The 23392-nt window shown below is 47.7% G+C and overlaps 1 protein-coding gene across 1 annotated transcript in view; it reads right to left on the minus strand.

Annotated features, from left to right (window-relative positions):
• The window catches only part of LOC134848239 (mitotic apparatus protein p62-like), a 204708-nt gene that overhangs the window by 40826 nt on the left and 140490 nt on the right, over positions 1-23392 (minus strand). The gene's annotated exons all lie outside the window — the stretch shown is intronic.

Consider the following 23392-nt stretch of genomic DNA (forward strand, 5'->3'; position numbering starts at 1 on the left):
ACGAAGAAAGCCCCAGGAATAGATTATGAGAGGGCGGCAGCGGAGGCCATCAACAAGGTGAAGCAGGATCTGGCAGCGAAGGAAATAGAGCAACGATTAAAGCTGGAGATCGAGAGACAGAATTTCAACGAAGCATTAACTGGATTGAAGACGGCACCAGAGGCTATATCGGGCTCGACAAACACTGGAAATTGTAATACCGTAAAAGTGGTGACGGGAAAGCCATTCGGCATATCGAAAATCGGGGCTAGGATAATGTCTATAATCACAGTGGGCGGCCACGAGGTAACCAGAAACTTGAGCGAACCGAGCGACCAGACACTAATGCACATTGACGTGTACGCAGATTACTTGAGTTGTATAAGCCCACAAACTAATTCTAGAGCGTTGAGAGCACTACTCACGAGAGGGGGCAGCAAGTCGGTACGTGTTGATAATAGGTATACTGAAGCTTATGGTCCACACGAGGTGATGCTAAACATAGATGGGATCAACATCTATACCAAGACGATGATAACATGTGACGAAGACCTAATTGGACAAATCTACGTGGGGAAAGAGGAGTTGAAAGTGAGATCGATTGGAGACACTGCGCCATGCTTGAAGAAGATGCAATGCACATTGGAACGGAGGCAGATGTGACAGGGCACGTGCTAGACATAAGTGGCAAGAAGACTCAGTTACGTGGGTTACTTGACACGGGAGCGGTCTTGAGTGTCATACCAATTGAGACTTGGGAACGAATGGGCTTCAACAAAGATGACTTGATAGACTCGAGAATACGGCTGTCAGCTGCAAACAAAGGGGCCCTTCGGGTGCTGGGCAGGACGCCGATAATAGCCCTCAATTTGGGGGAACGTAACCTGTGGATGAGCTTTATCGTGGTAGAAAACCTAGATGAATCTGACCAATTCATCTTGGGCAGAGACTTCATCAGGAATTTCGACGTAACGATTGATCTAAATAACGCAATGTTCAGGATACGGAACCCGGATAGGAGGTACGCAATCAAACCGGTAAATTTAATAATGGCAAATGAAAATAAAGCACCGGTATTCTTGAGTAGGAGGGTGAGGCTAAAAGCTAATGAAGCAGCAATCGTAAGCTTGAGGATGAAAAACTACAATGAACTAAGTGACAATAAGCAAGTGTGTATAGTTCCAAATCCTAATAGTCAAAGTGCTGCTGTTTTAGGAAGATCATTCTCGATAACGAAGAGCGGTCTCTGCGTCAGTGTCTTGTTGAATACCCTTGATATACCGATCACGATACAGAGAGGGAGGAAACTGGGATATGCTTTACCGGTTAAAACTCGATATGAAACGATTGAGAACTTAAAACAAAATGAAGTTGTTGATTGTCCCAATCACAGGGACAAAATTTGTATCTTGAGACGATTGCAAAAAATTAAATATTCTTCAGGTCTTGTTAAATCACTTAAGTCAGAAACGGACGATGGGCTGTCGAGCTGTTCGAACTTTCCAGAGCGACCCACACTAGATGAAATGCAGACAGATAAACCGGTTCTACCGGAGATTGAACATTTGAGGGGCAAACTGAAAGATGAACAGCTCGAAGCCATCAAGGACGTACTAGAGCGGAACGAAGAAGTTTTCTCGAGGCATAAGGCGGATATCGGGTGTTGTAATTTTGTTGAGCATGAAATAGAACTTGAGGAAAACGCGGTACCACACAGGGAGGGGGCGAGGCGTATGACCCCACACAAATCGGACGCGTGTAGAAAAGAAATCGAGACGTTACTAGAGTATGACATGATAGAACCATCCAAGTCACCGTGGGCGTGTGGAGTAGTGATGGCCAAAAAGAAAGGCGACCAGTTGAGGTTTTGTTGTGACTTTCGATACCTGAACTCCGTCACGGTGAAGGATGCCTATCCCATACCTAGAATTGATGAGAGCCTCTCGAAGTTAGGTGATGCAAAATTTTTTACGACTCTTGATTTAGGCTCGGCTTTTTGGCAGGTACCATTAAGGAAGCAAGACAGGGACAAGACAGGGTTCGCCTGCGAGTTGGGTCTGTTTCAATGGAAACGGATGCCGTTTGGACTCTGCAATGCCACAGCCACGTTTCAGCGGCTGATGGCACACGCGCTGATAGGTGTGACGAAGAAGTACGGCAACCTGGTAATGTGCTATGTGGACGACGTGGTAATAGCGACGCCAACACTAGAAGACCACATTGAGAGACTTGACGAGGTGTTCGCGTGCATGAAAAGATCGGGGCTGAAGTGTAAACCATCAAAGTGTGAGATACTCAAGGACTCAATAAAATATTTGGGCATGATGGTAGACAAGCACGGCATCAGACCTGATCCAGACGCCGTGGAAGCAGTCCTAACCTGGAAATCACCGAAGACAGAGCACCAGTTGATGAGCTTCCTGGGCTTCGCCAACTATTATAGGGAATTCATCAAAGGCTATGCGGACAAGGTATACCCGATGCAACAATTAATGAGACACAAGGGCAAGAAGTTCACGTGGAACAATGCGGCAGAAGAGTCATTCCAGAGAATAAAGAAAGAGCTATGTGAGGCACCAGTACTGGGTATGCCGACTGAGAAGGGGATGTACGTGCTGGACACGGATGCGTCGGTAGTCGCGATTTCTGGGATTCTCCATCAAGAACAAGAATGGAATGGGAAGACAGTCTTGAGACCAATAGCATACGGGAGCAAAGTCCTAAGTGACACAGAAATGAAGTACGGAGCACCGAAAGCAGAGATGTTCGCAGTGGTCACCTTTGTCGAGAAATACAGAGCATACCTAGGCAGTGAACCCTTCAAGCTGCGAGTAGATAACCGAGCACTAAGCTGGCTGAAAACGTACTCAATGGACCAGAGCTATATTGGAAGGTGGATAGTTCGCTTGGACGGATACAACATGATAATTGAGCATAGAACGCGAGATAAACATCAAAATGCGGACAGCTTGAGTAAGAAGACGGAGTTCTACGAGAGACAAGAACAAAGAGAGGCGGACAGACCTGAGATCAAAGATGGCTTCTCCTTCATGGACAAGGAAACGTACGACAGTCTTCCACTCACGAGATGGCTGGACAAATCAGGCAAACCAATTGAAGATCATCCCGAATTACCAAAAGAGCCTCTTGAAAAAACCATCTTGAAGAAAAGCAGAATGATTCCGTTAGGAATCATGCTCAGGTCCAAGATCGTGAGGGAAACGCTCAAGGCAAAATGTTATGATCTCGACCAGGTAGAGGAGGGAACTGTCAGAATAGATGAAGATTTAATGAGGTTGCTCGAGAAACTATCAGATGATAAGCCCATGACCCAAGGGAAAGGTCAGGAAGCACCGGAACTAACCATACTTCGGAGAGAAGAAACAGTGAACAATACTGACTCCTCAAAGGGAAATGTCACTGACAGCAAGGATGTTGTGCGATCACTGGTTGAAAAAAGCCCCAAAAATATTCTGGAGCAGACAAAAGTCAGGGGTAAGAAAGTGACATTCAGAGAAGAGGCTGAACACCTGGGACTAGATCAAGAGTCCGGGGAGTGGTCCAGATTCATGAAAGAAGAAGAAACCGGAGAAGGGAAATTGTCCGGGGAGCGTGAAGAATGGGATGAAGACTCGGATGAGAGCAGCGAAGACCAGGACAGTCTATGCATGATACTGGCGGAAGAGAAGATAAGACAACACGACAGGGAGTTACAGACGGATCCATCTTCAGGAACGTACAATCTGGAAATACAAGAGGTACGAGGTGGTGAAGAGCTCGAGAAAATAGCGGTTTCAAGAAAGCCATTCAGGGAACTATCGTGCAACTCAAACGTCAGAACGAATCTGGTACCAGAAGACGACATGAAAATCATGAAAAGGATGATATGCGTGAAACTGAGCGATGACATCCACAACCCTGGTGAGATGAATGGACAGATCATGGCGCTAAAGGAGCACGTCAAGGCGAGATATAGGCTGTCTGACCTAATAAGGGCCCAGAAGAATGACAAAATGACAAGTAAACTCTCCAAATGGATCCATTCGGGAGTCAAGGAGAAGGGGGAACTCGAGGAAGACAGCTAAAAGATCTTGAGCCAGTTCTACAAAGAAAAGAGAGACTTATTTTATCACACAGCTGAAGGGGTGGTAGCGTGCAAGAGGAGAGATGAGGAAAAGATATTACACAAACACAACCTCATCATACTACCACAATTGTACCAAACGGAGGTGCTTTTCAGATCACACGACCAGATGGGCCACCAGGGGATAGATAAAGTACAACAAAGGATACTTCATAGGTTTGACTGGCCGGGAATGAGAAAAGCTTGCGAGAGATGGGTGAATGCCTGCCTAGCATGCCTTCAGGTAAAAGACCCAAGGAAGATGAAGTTTCCCCTCAAGTCTGTCGAGAGTTCGGAATTCAATGAGGTGGTGCAGATAGACCATCAGAAAATCTGCATGACGGAGTCGGGTTATAACCAAATACTGGTTATAATAGATCACTTCACAAAGTTGGCGGAAGCAGTTCCTTGCCAGACAGCCTCAGCCGAGGAGACATGTGATCATCTGATAACGCATTGGATATCGCGGTATGGTTGTCCAATGACTTTCCAGTCGGACAACGGCAAAGCCTTTGTGGGGGACTTGACAAAAGAATTGATGAAGAGATCGCACATTGCTCAAGCACACTCGACGACCTATCACCCACAGACCAATGGGTTGGTAGAGAGACAGAACAGGACACTGGTCAACATGTTAAGGGTGTACTGCTCAAGATACATGACGGACTGGGACAAATACCTGCCACAGGTAGTAGGGGCCTATAACAGTACTCAGCACTCAACTACGGGCATCAGTCCTTTCATGATGTTGACAGGCAGGGAGAGGGCAATGCCTCTAACATTTTTCTACCCGGAATTCGAAGGGAAGAGGACGTCGCCTCAAGCATACGCGAAGGAAGCGATCAAAAGACAACAAGAGCTGAACGAGCTATGCAGGAGGAATACGGCGCAAGCGCAAATGAGACAACGCAAGAAATATGACGAGAAAATATTACAAGCAAAACCATATGAAGTGGGCCAGTACGTGTGGGTCTTCCAAAATGTCATACCGCCCAAGGGAACAAAGAAACTACTCAAGAAGAGGAGGGGACCATTCATGATAACGGAAGTACATCAACAAGGACGGTTCTACCGCTTGAGTACTGGGCGAGCAGCACATTACGAAAATCTGAAGCCTCACGTCCCGTCCCCGGAAGACTGGTGCCTACCGAAAGACATGGAGGGTCTCGAGTACCTGGTGGTAGAGCCAGCATGTGAAGTAAATGAAAAGGGCACCAGAGAGAAAAATGATGGCAATGAAAACTTGAGCTTGGACGACAATGAAAAGATAGAGGTGGAGTCTGAAGCAGGATCGTTTGCAGAAGAGGACTGGAACGACCCGGAGCAAGATGAGGTGCCGAAATGGATGGAGCCAGATCGACCAATATCACCGGGAACCAGAACTGGCAATCGTAAACGGACGGGCATGAGGTACAACAGATACGGGGATGACTTCTTGATTGACAAGGTACAGCCAGACAAATTGGGTGAGGAGTTACTGAGTGCAGGCGAACTGGAAGCCGAAGAGGAATGGCAGGTCATTGATGATGGTGGACACTATCCCCAGGAAGACTACTCGACACCAGAAATGGAGACGGACCTCGAACAGAGCGAGATGGAAAGGAGGGAGAACACGAACTTGAGGATATTGGAGTGGATACGTGACGTCAAAGACGAAAGCCGCGAAGGACAAAGCATTCAGCAAGTCGATGTATCAGCGGCAAATTACATGAAGACAGGGGACCCTCTTTTCGGATGGACGGCAACAGACAGACCACTGGACATTCCTCAGGACAATTCAGACCCGACAACATCGACGGGGACGTCGATAAATATTTTTGTCCGGGGAGTGGGGGTAGGACTTACCCACACCGAAAATTTGATGACAAAGAAGCTTAAGGAAGTGAGAGAAGCAAGCGAATTGGAGCTGGAAGAAGAAGAGCCAGAGCCTAACATAGGCCGGAATTTCAAAACGAAATTTGAAATACCCAATCAGTACTCGGAAAACATCATGATAACAGATAGTGACTTCATCCTGTCAAACAGAACGAGCGCGATCTGCATCACGGCAGACATGAGTTTCAAATCAAGACTGGAGGCTGACTTCAAGAGAGAATACCAGAACGTAGAGTTTCTGTTCAGACAGAGACCAGGACTGGGAGGGATGGCAGCGCTCCCACCATCAGTAGCACAAGTCCCGGGGAAATACCTGTGCTTCTTAGTGACGAGGGTCAATGACAGGAACACAATTGATCCTGAACACGTAATGTTGGCACTAACAAGACTACGAGACTTCATGATTGGAAGAGAGATAACAGAGATCTCGATGCCGGTGTATGACCCGAACAGGGGCAAACTGAGCCCAAGGGAATTGTACGCTATCTTGCATGTGGTCTTTGCGGAAACTGAGATAATGGTGTATCTTCATAAGAAGTACTACTTGAGCATCGCCTGAGTCGGGTACACGGGAGTATCGAGTCGGGTGTGAGTGAGGGGTCTTGAGCTAGGTACTGAGGTACAAAACAGGTAAGGGATCTTAGGGGTGATTGGCATGACAATTATTATTTTAAATGATTGATGGTGCTAAAACATAAAATGTATCTGCATGTTTTTAGAGAATTTCAATTGAACTATTTTAGTAGGGCGAAAAGGAGAGGGTTTTTAATCATAAAAGTAATGGGGTTTTCTGGTTAGGGACACAGCTTGTCGGTCTAAAAAATTGGGTGTTATTTTCAGATTGATTTGTTGAGCTCAAATTGACTACTCATCTATACTCAATTAAAGGAAGAAAACGACATCTCAAGAAAACTCAAGTTGCTCAGGTAAAACTCAAGTTGCTCAGCTAAAACTCAAGTTGCTCAGGTAAAACTCAAGTTGCTAATACTCAAGGACTCAATTGAAATCACAGAAATGGCAGATCGATACTGGAAGTCCATGCCGTCGGCTCTGAAAAAGCCCACATTTGACGAATTATACAGACGGCTGAGAGATCTGGATTATACTCAAGTGGACGAGAGAATGGCAGTGATGCTGAATGTCATCCTACAATTGGAGGAAGAGGGCGAGTGTCGAGAGTCTGCGACGGAAGCGGTTTTGATGGTAGGCTACACCACTGATGGGGTGTCCAATCAAGAACAAACCAGATGGCTGTCCTGGAACGTGGATGGAGCAATAAGGGGGTTCGACTTGGCGAGGAACCCTGGCCTGAACAACAACACAGAGTATGGCGCGGGGGAATTCCCACTGCCGGTCAGACCATCAGTCAGGTCCGCGAGCCAGAGTACGAGTAAAGTACCATCGATGTCACGGGCACAGCAGACGGGGGAAGCTTATCCGGACGTCAGTGCCATGAAAAAAGAACTCGAGAGGACCCAGCGGGAAAGGAATAAGGCGAACCTCGACCGGGATCAAGCGGTGCTCGAGAGGGATCAAGCGCGGAGAGAACTGGACATGATGAAAGCTGAACGGCTGCAGGCAGAAAAGGTGCGGGAGAATGCCGCGAATTGCGAACAGCTGAAGCAGGCTCTCGAGAGAGATCAAGCAAAACTTGAGAGGATCCAGCAACAACAACGCGAGCTCGATATGCAAAAAGGGGCTAGGCCCAAAGAACGGGTAGTGACTGTCTCAAGGCCAGAGTCACGCATGGAAGTGGATGAAGCTCCTAGGTCAAAGGGACGGTTCAACCTCGATCGTGCGGCTCAGGAGCATATGAATGAGGGGCTGGAGGTATGGATACCACCCGAATCAACGTCCTCCCTGCGTGGAATGGAGACTCAAGTAATACGACCATTGATGGACGTCGCATTGCCTGGATACACACCGAGTTCGACCCCGGGTAGTAGTCAGGTGAGTGGCGGCTCGTCACGATTGAAAGAGTTGCACGAGAGGCTACAGCTGAGGAATCGCGAGAGTCCGGCAAGAGTGGATTTACCCTCGACTTGGGGGGAACAACCTGTCAGGAGTGTGGTGATCTCGAGCTACAAGAAGAATACGGAAGGGAGATATCGCAAGCACAATCGGATAGACTGGAATGCGGCTCAGAGGGAGAGGAGAGATTGCTTCCACGACGCGACTTGGGTGGAATACTTCACGTATCCGCGAGTGCCTGAAGGCGCGGTTCACTTGATCATTGGGGACAGCTTGCTGCGGGCGCTGACCCGGATCCAGTCCCATTGGCAAACGGGAATCTTGAGCTTCGCCGGAGCCGCAACGCCGCAGATGTTAGCGACACCTGAAATGCTAGGGATGGTGAGTGTATACACGGTCACCCTGATGGTCGGGACGAATGATGTGTCCAGGGGGGAAGCAAGGAAGGTGACAAGGCTGCACGAAAAGATGAGCTGCATTCTCGAGGAAATACGGATCCAAATGGATCCGGCCATTCTCACGGTGTGTACTGTTCCCTACAACATGGGAGCGGATCAACATGCGGTAGAGATGAACACAAAAGTGCGAGGCCTGAACGAAACAGTCAGGAAGATCCATCAGAGGAGTGTCCTTCCCCTTAGGCTACTGGACGTGGCTGAGCAAATGGAGCTAACCTCTTTCCCTGACGATGCGTCTGCGGATGGCATTCACTTTGATAGGCCCAGAGGGGTGGAGTGGTTGAACAACGTCTTTCAAAGACATATATGCGCGCTAGAGGCGGATTTGCTGGAAACAGCACAGGTCACGTTCGGACCACCCCCAAACCCACCCTTCTTCAACCCGAGATCTTTGTCCAGTCGCTTGGGCGAGAGAGCCGATTCTAGAGATAGTGAGAGGAATAGCCGGGCCAAGTTACCGAGCACCACGCCCATGGAAGCTGATGAAGTGGCATCAGCAACTCCCCAGGGATCGATAATATCCTCAGTGGTGGTTGCGGAGAAAAAGAGGTCAGAGAAGCCACTGGAGACCAACAGACAGAAATATGAAGAAAAGGTCAAGGAACTGGATCTGGAGGACCTAGAATGTAGGCAGGAGCTAGCGAGAACTTTGGGTCTTGAACAGGTATCACACGAAGACTTGGGGAGACACAAGTGCGTGGACTGGTTGAAAGCTCATGAAACACGTTTCTCGAGAGCGAAGTTGACAGAGATAGCAGATCTGAGTGGAATTCCCACAAAGTCGATGATGGGACCAATTAATTATAGACCACTCAAGTCTTTGGGGAGCCCGGGACTGGTGGTGGAGCCTCCCAAGCACCGAACCAGCATTGCAAGGATTAGAGTGGCCACTCCAGCACAGTTGAGAGTGGTCGACAAACTGATGAACCCAAGAGAGATGGAGTTACCAGACGCCGCATATGAAGGCGCAAAATTAGCCAATGACCCCCGATATGGGAAACCCTGCGGGCAGGCGCAACTGGCCAAAACCTTAGCGGTTTACGACAGGGCAGACCCAACTGCAGCAAGGGTGGTTATCGTGGCAGGATCAGATTTTGAAGGTACGTCTCCCAAGTTGTTTTGGCCAGAAACCCTGATATATGCCTTGCCGGGAGCGGAGCTAAACCAGATGTTGACCCTGGTGGTGGCAATGAAGTCAGAAATGCCCTGCGAACCTGAGTTACTGCTGTTTGCAGGGATGAACGATCATCTGCACGCAACGGGATTTCTTGAGCAGCTCAAGGGTGGTGAACCTACGCCAAAGAGGATCTGGGAGGCCATCCAGACCTTATTCGCGGCGATAAATGAAGTATAAGAGAATGTTGCCTCAAGATTCGGCTCCAAGACAAAAGTGGCGTTCACAACATCCCCCGGGTACTCGAGCATGCCGCTTGCTCTGCAATTCGTGTACGCGATCTTGATCTTGATCGCAGAGAGGAATGGGTGGCGTGTCCTGATGGCAGCTCCCAACCGAGAATTGGAACCGACGAACTTGAGACTGCGCAAATCAGAACTCGCGGCAGCATGGGCGGACGTCTCCCATGCATTGAGAGGCTTTTACGAGTTGGCCGACATCCTCATCGTATTAGACGAGGTCCTCTTACTGGAAATTTAGGCAACTCAAGCTCAGCCCGATCATTAGGGATGATCATCCAGTGATAGTTCACCTGACGGCTAGTCTGTGGTTTCGGGACATGGAATTGACCATCACGAGCTCGACCAGCAGATCTAGAGGGCCAAACAACGAAAGGAAGAACGTGGCCGCATCGGAGAAGCAACTAGAGTCGATGGTGCATCGGTTGGCACAAGAGGGAGGCAAATGGCCCTTCTTAACCCCAAGATTGGAAAACGCCACAAGGAAAACAAGAGAGGATGCGCCGCCTCTGGTGAAGCAGATCTGGGATTTTCTTGAGGAGCAACTGGGAAAAGCTGAGGAGAGGGAGATGACGGTTGGCAGGTTCGTCACAGCAGCCAATGAGGTCACGATTGGAGGGTTTTGGAGGGAGCACGCGTGGGGTGAGCTAAAGACGAGGAGGGATCATGAGATTCTCGAGTTCTTGAGTCCTTGTTGGGGAAAAGAGTTCCTGACTGAAGTGTACAGCGCGAAGGAGACGATCTTCAAAGCATTCATACAGGAGGTGTTGAATATGCCTATCAGCCTGTTGCTGGCGCTGTACCTGGTCTACCCGAGATACTTGTTTAATATGGGCCCTGCATACATGTTCAGTCGTGGCGTGGACGCCCTCAGAATAGACGGATACTTGACGCTAGTGCTTCTGACCCACGGTGAACTGGCGTCATTTCACCGATTGATGAGGTATGGGGAGCCCCTGTCGATGGGAAGAACACACTCGAGTATTGAGACCTACTCGTACAAGTGTGCGGCCGGGCTAAGGACGCTGCTAGTGCAGTATCTACTGATGCAGAACAGGCACATGACTGGTGAAGAAAAGAGCCCGAAGACAAGAGAGGAATGGAGAAAAGTGAATGGAGGCATGCCCCTACTAACGGATCTATGCCTGGTCATGAGATCGGATCCCATGGGGATCATCCGGGGGCTAGGGGAGGTCGTGACTTGTATCTATGGACCGGCCATCACGTTCGCATTTCCAGATCCTTTGGTGGCAGCTTATCGATACTCCGTGACCCACGTGAGCCTCATCAGCGTACTATATGGAACGACACTGAACTGGTGTTAGCAAGAAGTGCTAAGGGCACAAATGAGCAACACGGTGCTCTTCGGAAAGGTGAAGGATCCAGAGTTGATCGTATACAGTTTCCGAGGACAACTGCAATGCCGGATGGGAGGCAAGCGCGAGGGCCCCATCGAAACTTACCCCAAGTTTTGGAACTTGAATCCCTTGGCAGCCAATGGACAAGAAATCTTGAGAATTCCTGCATGGACGAAAAGTTTCGAGTTAGTGAAGAAGGAGCTGGAGGCGATATTGGAGAGAGAAGCCCTACCAACGAGCATTCCTGAGTTCCCCATAGTGAGGAGAATGACCCTAGGGATGAACAGTTCCCTGGTTGTCCCGTCCCCTTACGCGAGAACCACGACCGAAGAACGGCAGAAGGAGTTTACCGACGGCTGGGATCCGCTCTTCATCGGCTATACTGCAGCGATGTATTTCCATACCAGCGATGTGAAGATAAACTCATGGACGACTCAAGCCAAGAAAATGAGAGGGTCGATGCCCCCTAAATTCGAGGTGCGAGATGCCTTGAGAGTACTTAAGCGGGCAAGTCTAGAGAACCAGCTGCCGGCATGGGACAACGGCAGGATGATAGTGGAGGAAGGGCATGTCGCACTGGAAGCAGACGAGGTGCTGTTTGCCACAAGGAGATACCGGGCACCTTACGGATTAGAGCTGATGGAGCGGAATAGAGGAGGAGAGAAGCTAGATGCAGCAGGTCCATTGTACGTGGCACTGACAGAACATGAGGGGACGAGTTCAACGACACCATCACCCCGTCCAGTAGACGCCCCTGGGGATAAAAAGAGTGGCACCGTGGCAGATCGATTCAAGAGGGTTTTTGAGAGAAGGGAAGCAGAGTCGGGAGACGAGAGCATGGATGAGACTCTTAGTGAGGCAGGAGAGGACATGGAGGTGGGAAACACACCGGAGCAGAAGCCAACGGAAGTGGAATTCACAGCGCAGGAACTGTTGAAAGATCTGAGTGAAGAAAACTGGGCAGATACTCCCACGCCACCTTTGAACTCGTCCCCTCGTAAGCACCCAGAAATGTCATTGACAAGCGAGAATCCGTACATGGGAATGATCTTCTTGAGTGCGGAGAGAAGGGAAAAGAATACCTTCGAGGGAAACAGAGACGCCTTCCTGGGCACTCTGGATGGAGATGCTTGGCAAAAGTTCTTGAGCGATTTCAATCGAGAAGTGGAGGAAGACACCACATTGGATAATTTTAAAGAGGAACTGTGGGACACGGTGGTGAAGTTTGGTGAGCCTGTCCTGATGGGGACAGGTTTGGAAGAGAAAGCCAGAGTAGAACTACTGAACAAGATGGTCGAGTTGAGGAAGTCAAGAAAGACCAGAGAAGACAAATGTAAAGACAGCTCTACTCCGAAACAGAAAACTGACAATAAAATAATTAAATATACAAGGGGGGGATAAGGTAGGAACTAGTAATATGATTAAAAGTACTAATATCCTTAAGGCTCGAGCAGGGGGGAGGCAAGAGTTGGCTGGAGAAAAGGAAGTTGAATCAGTGATGATAACGACGACGCCCCCAAACAAAGACGTGAGGTCTCGCAAGAGGAAGAGAGACGTGGAGGGATTGGGCAGTCCCTCAGCTGACGCGGTCTCGAAAAAAGACTTGAGAGAGACGGCCCCCATGGTTCTGGCGCGATGGAAGACGGCAGCCTACAAGAGTAGCTATGAACCGAGGAAACTGCTCGACATAGAAAAAGAAATGGAGAATCCCACTAGTTCAGTGACAGAGGAGGATTTCAAACCTCAGAGAATAAAAATGAAGCGAGGTTCGACGAGCGGGCAGACCTGGGAAGTAGATGTTGGCAAAGAATGGGTCTCAAGTGAACATCAGGCTGTTGGGAAGCAAGTGACCAGTGATCCTCTTGAGAAAAGTAAAACCAGAAATACCTCCCGACCATGGTGGATAGCCCTCGAGACATTGAAGGAAATGGAAGACTGTTTGAAGAAATTGAACAGTGGAGTGGCTCGCAAACGACACAGTTGGGCCACCCAGCAGAAGGCTGAGGTTAACAAGATAGAGTTGGCAAACCAGCTGAAGAGATCCTGGCAGAACTTATTAAAGGATCATTTTGAAGAGGCGATGAGGACACCCTCATCGGCACCGCCGCTGATGGCGAATCCCTTTATCAGGACTGCAGGACAACTGATGTTCGCGTGGAGCCTGTTGGGGATAGAGCTGGAAACGCTGACTTCATACGATAAGTTGAAGTTGGGAGGCAAAAATCTAGAGATATACCGAATGCTGATGCAGCACGTTGCCAGGAACAACTCAGGCTTGAGTCTGGCAAGAAGGAAAGATGCAACCTGTTTCTTGAGGTGGACGATGTCGATGATGACTGATAGCACCATCCTAGCATGTCACCAGAGGGCAGTCGGAGGCAAGGCGCTGGAAAGGAGAGTCTCCACAGTCATCTTGAATGTGTATCAGAGCACTGGGATAGAGAGGGATGATGGTTCCAGGCAATCTCTGGAGAACCATAGGAAGTTGGATGAGATACGGAGGTTCTACAACAAGAAATTCGAAGAGGAACATGACGTTCACCACAACCTGGCTTCGTCAGGGGAGTATTTGAAACTCAACAAAAAGGGAGAGTACCAATATGTTTCTGGAGTAATGGGAATGGCGTACAACCCCTTCTTGGACCTGGAAGCTGGAGGTGCCCACAGAAACTATGAAGTGGCGGAGCTGCTGAAGTTCTGGACAGAGAAGATATTGGAGATAGACACTGTAGAGAGAGAGAGACCTAGCCTGGGTCTGGTTCTTGAGGGGACGCCGAAAGTGATAAGTGTGCCACGCTCAAGTAAAAGAGTGGAGCTAAAAATGGGTGACGGGAGTGGCGTGTTGACCACGAATCTGGGAGTGGTATGGAAATTACTCAGACCCTCCTGGTGTCCACATCCCCATGCGAGTCTGATTGAGGAGGTCACTGAGCGAGTGAGATTGGCACCGACAGAGGATGAGGACTTGGCGACCTTGAGTGTAGTACACAAACTGATCCTGCCTCAGATGAAAGAATCAAGTGAGGTGACAAGTGGAACAGGGTCGGTGAAGAGGATGGAGCCGGGCAGTTGTCTTGATTCGACATGTGGCAACGGCGAGCATACTTGTGATGGACGATCATGCGTCAGGATACAGTCTTTCCAGAAGGAGGACCTCATCACCTGGTTTGAGGATATCACCGAAAGGGAGAAGAGCGAGATACAGATAGTGGCTGAATGTTACGCGAGTACCACCGTGAACCTAGCGACAGCCTTGGGATTTTTCTCAAGAATGTGTAGTCTCCAGTCACTGGAGAGGTTAGAGTCAGAACACCACCTGGTGACCGCGTTAAGCGTGGAATCATGGCCCGGAGTGCTACAAGTGAACCAGAAGCACATCAAGAGTTGGAAGATCGGACTCGAGGCGGAGATGGGATTTCCCATGAGCGAAGCCTATGGATTGCCTCTTTATGCAAAATCCTTAGTGGGGTCAGTGCTGGCTAATCTATGTGGGAGCCACTATCCACTACACATGGCGATGGTGGAGGTATCCAGCCAGAGGGTAATGATAGACAAAGCCTTCTCAGTGCCCAAGTGCGTGAGATTAGCTCGGATGTCACACCATTCACACAAGCTGTTGAGGAAGATACGAGGAGCAGTACCAAAGGAACAAAGAGATGACTTGAGTGAAATCTGGGGTGAAGAACTCCTAGGCTTGGAGAGCGAAAACACAAGTGATCACGGGAGGCAGAACGTGGTGGGGAAACCCGCAGTAGGTACTCCAAGCTCGGAAGAAGTCGACGTGATACACGAGAAAATGATGGAACTTGAGCCCCTCCTAGAAGCTTCGGGAGAACGCAATTTTAGAAGCATCGACCTCACGCATGGGGATTGTCCATGCCACTGTCTGGCGCAGACAGTGTGGTACCCGGACCGCGCCAATCTCTGTCTGATCTGGGACGTAGAAGAAATTAAGTCACTGGGACTACCGGAGCATCGACAAAAGGTGACCATCTTGGTGGTGAGCACGATGCTGGCTCTGCGATGGATGGAGGAGAACATAGCGAAGTATAGAGAATCGAGAACGCCAACAGCTGAGTCGATTCATGCGATAGATTACAGCAGGAGACTGGAGTTGTTCGAGACTGCATGCAAGGTATTCGCCATACCAGTGGAAGTCAGACACATATGGAGCCGCCTGAGATTCTTTCCTTGGTTTCGTGCGACGTTAACATCCTGGTTGTATGTAGTGACAAAGGACCACATGAGGAAACATCAAAAGGAATATCGACAATTCCAAGCTGAAATAGGACCAGATGCCTTTAAGAGACCTCTGCTAACCCATCGAAATGCGGTCACGACGGGATGGAAAAGAGTGGGCAGAGTATCCAGAGACAATTCTAGAGCGAGGGAAACGATACTGGAGGAGGACCTGGCGAGGAATGTAAGCACGAGTCTTCACAATTCCTTCTGTTTGAACAGGGAGTCGAAGGTGAAGAGCCTACCAAATCAATCGAAGAGGCTGCAAGAGCAGAGGGAGTGGATGAGATCCTATGAACAGCTGAAGGCCTGGGAGGAAATTGTGATCAGCTCCGATGACGAAGAGGCACTGTTGGAACAAATTGCAGTGCCAAGAACACCGGTATCGGGTGCCTCGAAGGCGAAGAACACGAGGTGAGCCAGTGGCTCGAAAGGAAATTCTAGAGTCTTGAGTCTTGAGAGGGAGGGGGCTTGAGCGTGAACTCGGATAAAATCTGGGTTCACGAAAAAGAAATTTTAAACAAATAAGGTATTGTTATTAATATGATAGATCTATTATATAAGTCAAATTGATGCATGACAATTTCCTGACTGAATAAGACAAAAGAAATTTTAAAATTACCAGCTTAAAAAGCGGGGATTCATGGGTGCAGGTGTGTGCAGATTTTGATTGCTGTTTAGCGATAGTGTGAAAATTTTATATGGTTGTGAATTTTGGAAGGTAGATAAACTTAAGTCCAATGCAAACTTCTGTAAATGACCACTGGCACTGTATCTTGAGCAACACTCGGTTCTCTGGGACTCACTGGCAGATGACGACACACGATGAGGACATCGATCTCGAGTCCGGGGAGTATGTGCCAGTCGGTCATGTCTGGAGGTTTGACCTTGAGAAAACGCGTGATTTTGGAGTGAAATTTTGATTTTGGAAATTTCGAATGGAGCCTGTCATGCTCAGTTTTCTCGAACCAACTGAAAATGAAAAAGTAAAAAGTCAGAACAACCGAATTAACAATTGCGGGAAACTACTCAAGAAAAAGCCATGAAATTGCTATTCGCAATTTCTCGATACGAAATATTAAGAGAGTAGAGCTGTCTTGTCCTGAAAACAGGAGAATAGAATACAGACTTGAGATAGAACGACTATTCGAATGGAAAGGAGTGAACACTGAATGGAAGAGTGGACAACTCGAGTGTCCCAAAGGTTTATTCAGAGACTGTGATTCTTGAGACAAAACTTACTTTTGTTGTTAAAACTAATTAGCATTAAAACTTATTTAGTTATATTATTTAATTCCCAAGCTGCTCATCTTTTACTTACTCCTCATACTCAAGTGCATCGACATGTGAGTTCTCAATTTAAATTTCTCGAGTTTATTTTATGATAGTTATGTTGAGATAAGGCGAGTTTTAGGTTGATCCATCTGAAATGGATCAAAGTTCCACTGTCCAATAAAAAGTAACTAAGCGGATTGTTCCGACGCGGTTTTTAAAGGCGTTCATGTATTTTGGGTATTCCGAGACCTAAGTATGGAGACGTTTCTATTTCTAGAGTGGGAGGGTATTTTGGTAGTGGCCTTTAAGCTGTAATGTGTTCCAGTCTCATGTCGCAAGCGAACCGAATTGGCTCCGACCGTTCTTGAGGCGGAAAAACACAAGAGATAGTGTCCCTGACTCTCGAGCCAAAGGTTATAGGGCCTATTTTTCTTAAGCCTCATATGTGACTTAAGTAGGCGACTGTTACAAAAATAAAATATACAAGTGTTACAAATAAAAAATTTCGTCGAAAGTTACTTTGTCATTTATTGTTCCGAGTACGCAAGAGGCGTTCGCAATCTGTATTGCCAGGGAGATTCTCTGTTTTAAAAAGCTGCCTGCTCTGGGTTCCTCAGTGCATATGCTTAGGTTCTTACAAAGCTTGCTCAAAAAAATTGCTGTGAGGGGCCGGCAGCGCCCTGAATTTCTAAAGCTAGCGGTTGAAAAAGATATCCATCATTTACAAGATCTTTATACTTGTCAATTTTTCGCTCTTCCGCTTCAGCCGCAGCCGTACCAGGGTTACAAACAGACCCGGCATTAATCCTACAAGGAGCTAAGGAGTCTACTACCGTTACATCCCACAAGAGAGTCAAACGCCTATGGAACGAGCGTCAAACAGTCTGGTCGCTTCTGATCGGTCCTGTAGAGGTGTCGTGGTTCTAAAAGAGACGGAATGTGAGTAGTAGATAAAGTCTGCGTTATAAGAACATCCAGATTTGAATGCGTAGAGGATCTCCCTGCACTTTTGAGGCATGAAAGACCATGCCAACCATCCTCGGTAACGTCTTTTCCGCACACGCATTTCGCATATTTTCGAGCCTAATCGAAGTCCTATGTGCCATTCTGCCAGATGGACACAGCGCAACCTTCCGGCGACACGAGAAAAACGAATAAAGGCCTTATTAACGTATTGCGAAAGAGGGTAGGAATATTCTAGAATTTTTATTTTCAAAATTTCGATCGGAAGGGGAATATTTCTCAGAAATACAAAAAAAAGACGGCCATTTTGACGAAAAACGACGAAAAAAGAGAACAACGACAAATATTGTGGAAAACGGTCGCACAAGAGACGAAAAACACGAAGCCTCTTATCGTGGCAACAACACACGATAAGACTCTTAGCAGTAGAAATTGGTGGAGAAGGAAGCTCAGTGGGGAAGAAATATTCCACGGAACCTTCCAGTGCCACAAATTGGAAGAGATAAGAACGTTATCTCAGGAAGATTACGGGAGCGGAGGCTTGGTCCCCTAGAGACTGTTTTATGTGAAGGGACTATATAAGACTGACTTTGTAGCTACTTGGATGTCGTAGAACTCTGAATTAACACCGGTATAATTTGATATTTTAGAATATGAGTAGCTAGAAAGAGGAAAGGGTCAATCCATCTCCAATGGATTTAATATAGAACTCTCACACAAAAACATGTTGAAATAGGTTGTTCGAAAAGTGTTTTTAATGGCAATCACGTAGTCTGAAGATCCGAGACTCAGCTATGTGGTTGTGTTCTCATGTAAACGAAAGCTGATCAAAAGTCGTTTGACTGATGGCCTAAAAATAGTAACTTTTTACTTAGCCCTAAACAGACCAGAAAATCAACTGGCAAGGTCGAGTCGGTGAAAAACCAGTAGGATTAAGGTAATTGACGCCCGCCAGTCGTTAATAGGTACTTTTCCTACGCTCCGTCGCTGTGTAGTATTTGGGCGAATGTTACATAGACGTTTTTATGGCGCTCTTGGGTGGGCCTGTCAAAGGCATAAGACCAACATGATCAGCAAGCGTTTCAGCGACGAACCCTCCGTTCCGCGAGCATGCCCGAGTTAGAGGCCTTAATGACCGTTATTGTACTGGGGGGAAGGGGGGAAGGTGCGTACCCTCCGTCCAGTACTACTTAGCTTTTTAACTTAGTTAACACCGAAAATTCCGGGGGCCGGAGGGTTAGGTGGGAAGTCATGAGCCCGCTTGTCCCAAGGTCACGGGACCAAAAACAATTAAAGAGAAAGCGTAAAACCAAACAAAATTAGTGTATAACCAAGAAAAAGCCAAAAATAAATTTATTTGAAAACAAAAAAGTACAAAAAACAGTAAGAAAACCCAAAAAAGACCAAAAACAGTAAAAAATGTAAAGTGACAGTTTAGATGTTATTTCCGGACGAGATGTGATCTGACCATCCTATTTGTTGTTGTTTCAGATTGATTTATATCGTTTCTGATAGAAAGATTGTGTGTTTTGGTGAAGGGTTGGGTACCCTCCCTGGAGTGTAATTTGAGTGTTTATGCACGTTAATGGTGATTTTGCCGGTGACCGGAGGGTAGAGTGGCAAGCTGATCAACGTGTTCCACACTCAACAGGGACATAGGACAACATCCACAACGACTGTTGGGTATCGTTGAAACAATTTTAGTATCGTTCGGGTACTATTTCATTAAAACTTAAGTGGTGGGGGGCACGATTTGCGCGGTCCGATTGTACCCTCCATCGATTGCAAATTTCCGGGTTAAGGGCCTTAATTCGGGTATTTTGGTGCAAAGGAGGGTATAGTACTATTCATTAACGACTACTAATAGGTTATTATCCTTATTACATATTACTTATCTCCTAATTAGACCCAAGAAACACCCAATTTTGTCGAAAGTTATCGATTTTCGATCAAACTGTAGACCCCTAAATTTTTGGATATCCGAGCTTTTCCGAACAGCAAAAAGCTTTTATATAGGGAGTAGCTACGTAGTTCGATCCCCCTAACTAGAGAAACCGAGTGAGAAAAGACTCAGTGAAAGTTGGAGAAAACCAAAATTTTTCGGTCAAAATTTCGATAATTTTCGGAATTTTGTCAATCTGTTTTGGGGAACGAGTTTTTGAGTTTTTAGAGTTAAAGCAATAAAATTTTCTAGACGAGATCTATCAGCGGCTGATCGATTGTGATTTTACACGAGAAGACCCGGGGCTGGCGATGTTTGTGGTCGCGCTCCTCAATGCATTAGGACGAGAGGGTCGAGGGAATCGCCCTACGGAAGTCGTGTTGATGTTGGCCTTCGGTGAGTCCGGGACCGCCGAGAGAGGTCGAAAATGACTGATGAGATGGAGGCGTGGAGAAATGTCTGGCCACGACCTGGCTCGTGAGCCAGGACTAGGTGAACAGAGGGACCACCGGCTAGATGAGATGCCCTTACCCGTCCAACCTGCGCAGCCACTCATCGGAGCAAAGAGACAACGTGATGGGCCAGGCCCGTCACATTCGGTCGACTCTCCAACAGCGGCTCCTCCTTCGAAGAGGGTGAGGGTGAGTGAAATAGAGATCCAGCAGGGGGTTATGTGGAGATGATGAAAGCGAGAAACTCCGCGAGAGGGCACCTGATGGCTTGGAGCGAGAAGCGAGCCATGCAGGAATATCTGAAAGAGCTTACGGAGAACTCAAACTTAAATCGGAAAGAATACGGTACGGTAATGTCCTCTGAAGAGAACGAAATCGGATTAGAAAAACTACTAGAAACTTCTTGGAGGGCGGCCCTCCAGAGATACTTCGACGAGACGATGCATGCACCTGCGACGGTGGCAGCGTACCTGGCTCATCCTTGCATGAGAACCGATCTGCAAGTACGGTTGGCTTGGTGCTTGATGGGCATCAAGAGGGCGGAATATGAAGCCAGTAATGATTTGAAATCACGGGAACAGGAGCTGGAGTTGATGGAAGCTCTGCGAGCGTTGATTTCAAAAGACGATTCTGCGATAGCATGGGCTAAGCGTAAGGATGCCCTTGGCTTTGTCAGGTTCGTGGTGGATCGTATCCCCACTCCTGTTTTGGGAGAATGTATAAAGATCATTCGGCAAAAGGGAGTTGATTGCGAAAGGAACTTCCTTAGGGCACTCCTGGAACTATTTCAGGACATGCCGTTGACTGTACCAAATAAGGAGTCGAATGACATGGAGAGCTATCGCAAGTTGGAAGAGGTGAGAAGATATTCCAACAAAGAATTGAAAGTGAGCCGGGAGTTGATTGAAGCAGTCAAGGGACAAAAAGACTTTGCAACACTAGGGAGACTGAAGTCGTTCCAACATGTGTCTGGCATACCAGGGATGGCGTATAATCCCTTCGTGAATGAAGAAGCCAGGGAAGCGTACTTCGACTATGAGCAAGTCATAGTACTCAATTTCTGAGTTGAACGGATTAAAGAAACTGGAATGCTGATGGTGGAACAACCCAAGCTGGGAATTATCTTGGAAGAACGAGTGGTCGAACCCTCGGTTCCCGAGCTAAAGGGGCAAGTGAGTTTTGATTGTGGTTCTTGGGACGGTCCCTTGAGAACCAGCCTAGTTACGATGTGGGAACTCATGAAGCCTTCCTGGTGTCCTCATCCTAACGCCGGTTTAATCTGGGACATGACGGCGGATGTCACGTTAGACCTGGATGATGACGCGAGTCTACATGATCTGGCCATGATACACCATCTGCTGGCCATGAGGTTGACGAAGCAGAAGAGCAACCCATCCACGGAGCTGTCCGAGGAAGGTCCATCGAGCAACTGGTTGAAGCAAGGCACATGCTTGGCTCAACATAGTGGGATGGAAGGACATGTTTGCAACTTGGGACACTGCCTGGTTACGCTGAGCGAGCAGCATCGGCAACTGGCACGATTGTACGGAAGATTGAGCATGTCGGATAAGAGTGGTATGGAGTTGGTCGCGGACTGTCATGGGGTGACGGATGTAAACTTGATCACAGCCTTGGGATTTTGTAGCATGACAAGTTCGATAGAATCGCTTGAGCGCCTGGAGCGTGCCCATGAGCTAGTGACGTCCCTCAGCGTGGAAGTATTCCCTGGAGCATTGCAGACGGAGCAGAAGATCGGAGGCTGGCGAGAAGCTCTGGAGAACGAAATGAATCTGAAAGATAGTGAAGCCTATCATAAACCTACTGGTTCAAAGTATCTGGTGGGTTCAAGCTCCGCACCACATTGCAGTAGTAGGTATCCTACACACATGGTGGTGATGGATGCGAGGACACAGCAGGTGTTGATTGACCAACTTTTCTCTGTGCCAAAGTGCGTGAGGTTGGCCAGAATGTCGGAGAGGTCATATGATTTGTTGGCAAAGATCTTTCGGGCAGTCCCGAAGAGATCTGAAGGCGAGTTGCAAGACGTAGTGGGTGAAGAGTTTCTGAGATTAAACGAAGGCAATGTGAGTGAAATCCAGAAGCAGAAAGCGAGTGGAGCGTTACCCACTGAATTCCCCACCATAGAAGAGAAAGACGACTTACACAGAATTCTGATGGAGGTGGAACCGTTGCTGGGAGCCTCAGGGTATCGGACCCGAAGGAACATAGTGAGAACCCATGGGGAGTATCCTTGCCACTGCTTGGCGCAGGCGTTGTGGTACCCCAAACGCGGGAATCTGATGCTAGTATGGGATGTGGAGGAGTTATACTCTACGGGGTTGCCCGATCAGAATCAACAGGTGTCAATCGTGGTGGTTAGTGCCATGCTGGCAGTGAGATGGTTGGAGGCTAACGCGGACACAAGTGAACAGGAGACGGCCATGCCGACTCCTGAGCAGCTGAGCAACGTGAAGATGAGTCGTGAATTGGATCTTTTCAGAACCACCTGCAAGGTTCTGAGAATACCTAAAGCCATTGAAAGAATATGGTCAAGGCAAAGATTGATGCCTTGGTTCCGTGCAGTGATGACATCATGGATGTATGGACGCGCGAAGCGTCACATGTCGAGGAACACGGAAGCCTATCAATCTTTCCAGCTAGATATAGGACCAGGAGCCTATAAGAGAGCATTCCTGACGCACAGAAACGCGGTCACCACGGCGGTGAAGCGAGTAGCTGGAGCGCCTTGTGTAACTGAAGATGAGAAGAAGAGGTCTTAAGAATTGACCTAGAACGAAATGTGAGCCTATGTCTTCACAACAGCTTTTGCAGGAACCGGGAGCAAAAGGTGAATGTGGACTTGCTACCTTGTTGCAAACCGAGGCTGTTGGAACAGGAGTGTTGGGGCACGGCCAGCAACTCCATGGACATGCTGGAGAAAGTCCTAGAAGACAGCGAAGCTGAAGATCAGGATGGAGAAGCGATGGAATGAAGATGATGAACGAAGAGAACAAGTGAAGGCGTGAGCAAAGAAGAGAAGAGGAGGAGAAAAAACTTGATTGTCTTTGTGTGTTAAAACTTAAACCAATCAACCAAGTTTTGACTATTGAACTTGTTAAACTTTTTGTTTTGATTTAGTTTGGTCAAACCAAACTGTGAAAATTGTTACAATTGTTAAAAGAGAACTTTAGTTGTAGTACTTATGTATATATATAGAACATAGGTGAGTATATTTACCTATTTAATCACGAATGAAGTTTTTAACCTGTGTAAGACACAATTTCACTGTGTGGCGACATGGTGAGTTTGAGTAAACTCGCTTGAGAAGGGTGAGTAACTCAATA

This window comes from Symsagittifera roscoffensis, chromosome 6 (genome assembly GCF_963678635.1).
Source record: "Symsagittifera roscoffensis chromosome 6, txSymRosc1.1, whole genome shotgun sequence".
Lineage (NCBI taxonomy): Eukaryota > Metazoa > Xenacoelomorpha > Acoela > Convolutidae > Symsagittifera > Symsagittifera roscoffensis.